General features: G+C 42.1%; 1 protein-coding gene across 1 annotated transcript in view; it reads right to left on the minus strand.

The window, feature by feature from the left end:
• Positions 1-5787, minus strand: part of LOC143361560 (uncharacterized) — a 14011-nt gene extending 8224 nt beyond the window's left edge. The window contains exon 1 of the mRNA XM_076801051.1: positions 5731-5787. The gene's annotated coding sequence lies outside the window, so the exon portion shown is untranslated. The remainder of the gene's footprint in view (positions 1-5730) is intronic.
• Positions 5788-6000: the final 213 nt, after the last annotated feature.

The raw sequence follows: 6000 nt of genomic DNA on the forward strand, positions 1-6000 counted from the left end.
TTCATAGTTCCCAAAGAAGAAAGAATTGAAGAATTGCTTGTCTTTTTACGTACAATAAGATCCCATAATAAAGAATATAGGTTTCCAATTGAAAAAACAAAGTTGACCTTCAAATGACCTTGAAAACGCCATCCAAATAAAAAACTGATATTGCCTTGGACACATGTTTTACAGTTTTTTAATATTTTTTATACTTTTCGAGATATTCGGCTGGAAAGTTCTCAAATGAACAGCCCATATACAAACAGCATTCGTGTTTGCAAAATATAAAAAAATGTCGGATATATGATTCTTTATAAAAAAACTGACGTTCTATTCAAAATCTGTTTAAATTTTACAGAAAGACTTAGTGCATATCTCTCACAGTTTGACAAGACATGCAAGGAAAGCACATAAAATACCTACTCTGCGTTACAAAAAACAGTGCTAAGACCGCAGGGGCACCTAGGGGCAGCTAATTTTTGTTAGAATTGCAAGATAATACTACGTAGTAGAAGCTCCAACAAGTTTTAGCGTGGGACCAGGTGGGACTTGCAACTTTTACTATAAATCGTAAAAATGTATGCCTTCACTTTTACTCTTTCTTTGCATACACAGTTATCAGTTAACAATAAACATTTGGCACTAAAACCTATGCAACTTACTTCCACAAACAGCATCCATAATGCACAATTAAAATCAAAACGTTTCAACACAATTTGTACACTGTGCACTTGAAATTCACAATGTGCTTCACAAGCTTAAAAAGGTATGGTCTAATGAACTCGAAGTTCGGACTGTTGGTCAGGTATAAAAAAACGACCTTTTTGCTGTTAGCCCCACTTAGAAACACTCTTAGAGTAACCAATCGCATACTTCAAACTTACCTAGCTGAAAGTTCATATTTTAGGTTTTGGCCACGTTTTCCGGCTTTGGGACCACTGTGGGCCCGCGGGAAAATCTAGAAAGAAAGAGGATCGAATTTTCGGACAGGTCAAGAGAAGTTGCTTCTCGCGGAAAATTTGTACTTGCAGTGGCAACCGAGGCCCCGCCGGCGAAGGCATCGCGCTATTATTTAAACTATTTATAGTACGTGATGCTACGGAATACCAGCCGGCTAGGAAAACTCGATGAATCGCGAAAGAAGTTTTCAGGCGCGTGGGCGGGTGGGCTAGGAGAAACCAAGAAGAGATTCCTTAAAAATAAACGGTGCTCTCGCTTGACGCGGAGCGCGTTCGCCAACGGTTGTTTACCGTACAAGGCGGAAAACGATTGAGAATTTACGAGGAGCTCGAACCCGGAGGAAGAGTACCAGAAATTTCGTGCACGCTAAGCGAAACTGTCCGAACTTTCCGTTAACTATACTGGGTACGACCGGGGGGCCTGTGCACAGCAAGATAGTCTTTAATTTTTTCCTAAAAAGTTCCTGCATTCAAAAGCCGCAACGATTTTAAATCTAAATGATTTTCTAACTAAGCTTCAAAGTCGGGCGGTTACATGGTTGTTACCCCGCAAGGAGGGAAGTATGTTTTTATTTTGCATAAAGATTCGCAGCCCAGCAATGTACTGTTTTAGTAGGACCAAAAGGATTCGAAGGCTGAGAATAATGTACAGCAGGGCTGGGCACGTTTGCCTCAATTGAGACGAAATTGTCCCCACCACAGCAGCGCCCACTGTCCCCTTCCAGTCAGCGCCGTTACCATGGAGATAGGACGCGCTTCGCCTGCGGCGCACAGTGGGCAATTTGGACAAAATCGGATTCAAAATCAAAGAACTTTCGATAGAAATGAGGTAGAGCGATGAAATTTTTTTGAAATGAAAGCTGCAACTTTGTAGAATATGGGAAAAATAGAGAGATTGTGGTACGAACGTTTTTTAACCTCGAGAAAATTCGTTAAACGCGAACAAACTCAAGAAAATTTTAGTTTTTCCAATACCACGCGCGGAAAAAATTTCTTTTTAACATACTATACATCATTTCTCATAGATTTTTTTACGCTGATTTCAAATCTGGTCTCAAAATTTGTCTACGACCTCAGGATTTTGCAAAAAATAGATTTTTGTGACAAAAACTAATGAAGTCATTTTTTCGTTGAAATGATTGGATGGTAATAATCTCTCTAATTTTCCCATATTTTACAAAGGTTCAGCTTTCATTTAAAAAAAAATTTCATCGTTCTACCTCATTCCTATCGAAAGTTCTTTGATTTTGAATCCGATTTCGTCCAAATTGCCCACTGTGCGGCGTATCGCTACGAAGGTACGTACGATGGGGCAACGAAGACCCGAGACACCAGCGAACGCGACGAAGGTGCGCGTAGCACGGAAGAGAGGTTGGTGGGGGAAGCGAGCGTTTGAGGGGCCCCAACCGTGCCCAGCTCTGGTGTACACCATCGCAGAGTGTAATACACGGCACGCCATAGAGTGACGCGCGAAGCAAACGATACAATTGGGCAAATGAAAGTAGGTGACTGGGAACAATGAGCGACGATGGGGCCAAGAATAAGATTCTCTATTCACCGTGACGCATTGCAGTGAATCACAATCGTTGCCGAGACACGTCACTCACCGTCGAATTTACCAAGTTTCAGCCCTCGCCTCGCTTAGCCCAGCCTCGACCCGCCTTTAGCCGATGCTTCGGCTTTAGCTGCTCGATCGCGGCAGACTTTTCGCCCTTAATCCGATTTCGGCGCCGAGAGAAGATCGACCGGGATCTTCGCTCGAAAATATCCTGCTTCTGGTTCCGAGACAGGGATCGATCGCCGTTCCTCCAGGAACAAGCTACCTCCCGAATCTCCCCCCTCTCTCTCTCTCTCTCTCTCTCGCTCTCTCTCTCTCTCGCTCTCTTTCTCGAACCAGAAACGGTTCGATCGATCCCCGAAGAAGGCTAGAATTTTCGCGGATTACACTCCACGAGTCTAGAACCGTGGTTCTACCGTTCCTCCGCGACCCCTCCGCAGATTAGTCGGAGAAGAACGCGAGACGAACGGTTTCGAAGATTTGGGTGATGAGCAAAGTCGAACCAATGAAACCATTTTTTTTTTCAAATCAGTATCTACGTATTCATCAAGGTAGAGTCCCATAGATTTCTAGAAGCATGTGATTCTACGCTTATTTTAGCTTGAGAAACTATAAGTATTCTAATTTTACGGTATTTTATTCTTGACTCAATTTTACACCGATTCGAAATATTAACGAACAAAAGTTCGTTTTCTGCGAAAACCTGTGATACGGGAACTGGTTGAAACACGCGACGAACGATTGACCAGAATAGAACACTAAATTTTTCAATAAAATTCTCGGAAATTTGCGTAGACACTCGATCGAATGCGATTCCATACGCGTTTATATATTAACAACGTTTCCATTAAAATAACCTGCTACGAGGATTTTTTCGCTCGATATATCCTCCACACGTTTATTTCCGAATTTACCGCAGAGATTTAATCGGCACCCTTTTGTAGTTTCATTTGATCGATATTCTATAGAGATTTATTTTCGCATGTTATCCCGAGGCAATCCTGTCGAGAATGTAATCGATACTCTATACTTTATTTTCGATCGACGTTCCCACCGAAATAATTTGTTATTTATCCGTGCACGGGCAGTGTATTTGCAAACGCGTAAGATAGGCATGCGTGTCTCGTTCGTCGGCTTCAGAATCTCTTGACGAAGCCACGCGTAGGTGGAAAAATAAAGAAACGAATCGACACGGTGTATCTAAAAACTGTTGGCGCACTCAGCTTTTTGCGATAGCGTACATTAAAAACATGTGTATATCGATACGCTCTAGATATCGTGTCCAGAAATAATATACTGCTTCGGCCACATCGATGACGTATTATCTAAAAAGTAATAAACAAGTGAAAGGAATGAAAACACTAGACAAATTTCGAGCGTTTACACGCGTATCTTTCGATGGCCTTTTTATCTTTCAACGCATAATAATTTGCTTTGAAATACTCAAATAACTTTTATGTCTGTAGACCTAAGTACAATGACGCGTTTCTATTACATAATTCCTAGATGGTATCAAATCTAGATTGTACGAACATGCTGTTTGTTTAATCTGTATTGTCACAGAAAGAACAAATGTGCCATGCGCGTGTATGTGTTTTGCGCTTTTTTGATCCCGAGATTTTCGTTCTTTTTGCCGTACCGTTTCGCGATACATCACTAAGCACCGTTGTTTATTCGCTATGAAAAATAGTAGAGAATCTATATTGCATCGCTGTGCTATTTTCTGCATTCACATCGTCGCTGTCAAAAAGGCAACCGTGCCAATACTTTTTTGATCCGCTGTGTACGTTAGTGGTAAACGTGCGCGCGCGCACTCTATAGAGAGAGAGAGAGAGAGAGAGAGAGAGAGAGAGAGAGAGAGAGAGAGAGAGAGAGAAGAGGGAGAACGAATCAGGGGTATATGCAATCGATAATATCCACGGACAAAAATACTCTTCGGCGGCTTATAGAGTTTCAGCGTACGTCGTGGCATGACCGGATGTTCCTAACTGCCTCGGGCGGAAAGGATTCTCGGCACTCTTATTCTCCGAAGAATTCGTTATGCGTCCACGTGCGGACATTCCAATTCGATCGGTCCCAGGCGACAGCTCTTTATCCTTTTGAAAACTTCCGCCCAAGTCCGCCCACTCGAAACGGCCATTTGCGGTTTATTCGGGAGCCTGCGAACTCCCCTAAATCTCTAACCCTTGTGCCAATAACCGAGAAACTTCTTTAATGGTTTTGTTAACCGATATATAAAAATTCATTTTTTTTTTTTACAGGGTGTACGAATACTTCCCGCACCCACTCTAGCTGTTCGACGATCCGGGGAGAGACTCCGAGTGTAAAAGATTAATCGTAGGAAGAATATTGGTCTGGTTAGCTGCCAGAAAAGTTCGATGTTCGATGTACGATGGCTGGGGCGGCTCCGATTGATTAGAATCGACGAGAGGAGCACGAACCCCGAAGAAATGCGAATTTATGAACTATGCGCGAGCGTTGTGCCGGTATGCGCGGAATCTCTCTCGCTGCCCTCGCGATTTTCGCTAAGAGAAACAAACGGTTCGTTTTTTTTGTATTTTGTTTCGCGGCGCGGCGAGACGATACGAGGGAACAGAGAAACAGAGAAACGCTTAACCTCGATATCAAATGTTTGCCGCGTTGAGTCAGGTTCCGAATCCAAGGTCTCGTTTTCTTATTGTTAGTCCCTTTTTCCATTGGCCGATACCACAGTCGTCTCTGCGCAATTTACTACGTCTATAGCATTCAGTCTACGGACTATGAAACACTCGCCGAGGAGGAACGCTTTCACCGGAAAAGGTAATGTTGCGGCCCACGCGATTGTCAGAGAGGGAGGACAAACAGGAAACGGGGCTACTTAAATTTAGCTAAGCCTATCTGCCCTTTTCAAGGTCGTTGCGGACCTCCGTTATTTCATTTAGACCCTCCGCTGTCTACACTCCGGGACGAAAAGATAGCGCATCACATATTTTTTCTTGTTTGATACCATAAACTGAAGAAAATTAATATTTTAATATGTCAACATTTTTGGACATGTCAATATGTATAATGTACTGAGTATTATCCACAACATGGATCCATTTACGTCAACAGAATTGTAGGAACGAAAACGTAAATATTGTGGTCCGCAAACGGGACAAAATGATAGCACAAGCTGCAGATTTTCGATTCTTAGTGGATACATGCATTGTAAAACCTAATTGATAAAGTGTGTACGTCGTTTACTTCTACTTATTTGATAAAAAGAACATAGTACAGTGTTAGAAATGGGTCGTGGAGAAAGATTAAATGCATACAATATTGAAGTTAAGGGAAGAACAATATTCAGTTACAAAAATATCAAAAGTTGTAAATAGAAGCCGAAAAGTAATTATAAACTTATTAAAAAATCCTGAAAACCACGGAAAAAAGAAGGGTTCTGGGCGTCCACAAAGTTTAACTGCTCGTGAAAAACGTGCAATATTATGAACAGTATCAAATTCGAGCATGACTGCGTTACAA

The sequence above is a fragment of the Halictus rubicundus genome, chromosome 15 (genome assembly GCF_050948215.1).
Source record: "Halictus rubicundus isolate RS-2024b chromosome 15, iyHalRubi1_principal, whole genome shotgun sequence".
NCBI lineage: Eukaryota > Metazoa > Arthropoda > Insecta > Hymenoptera > Halictidae > Halictus > Halictus rubicundus.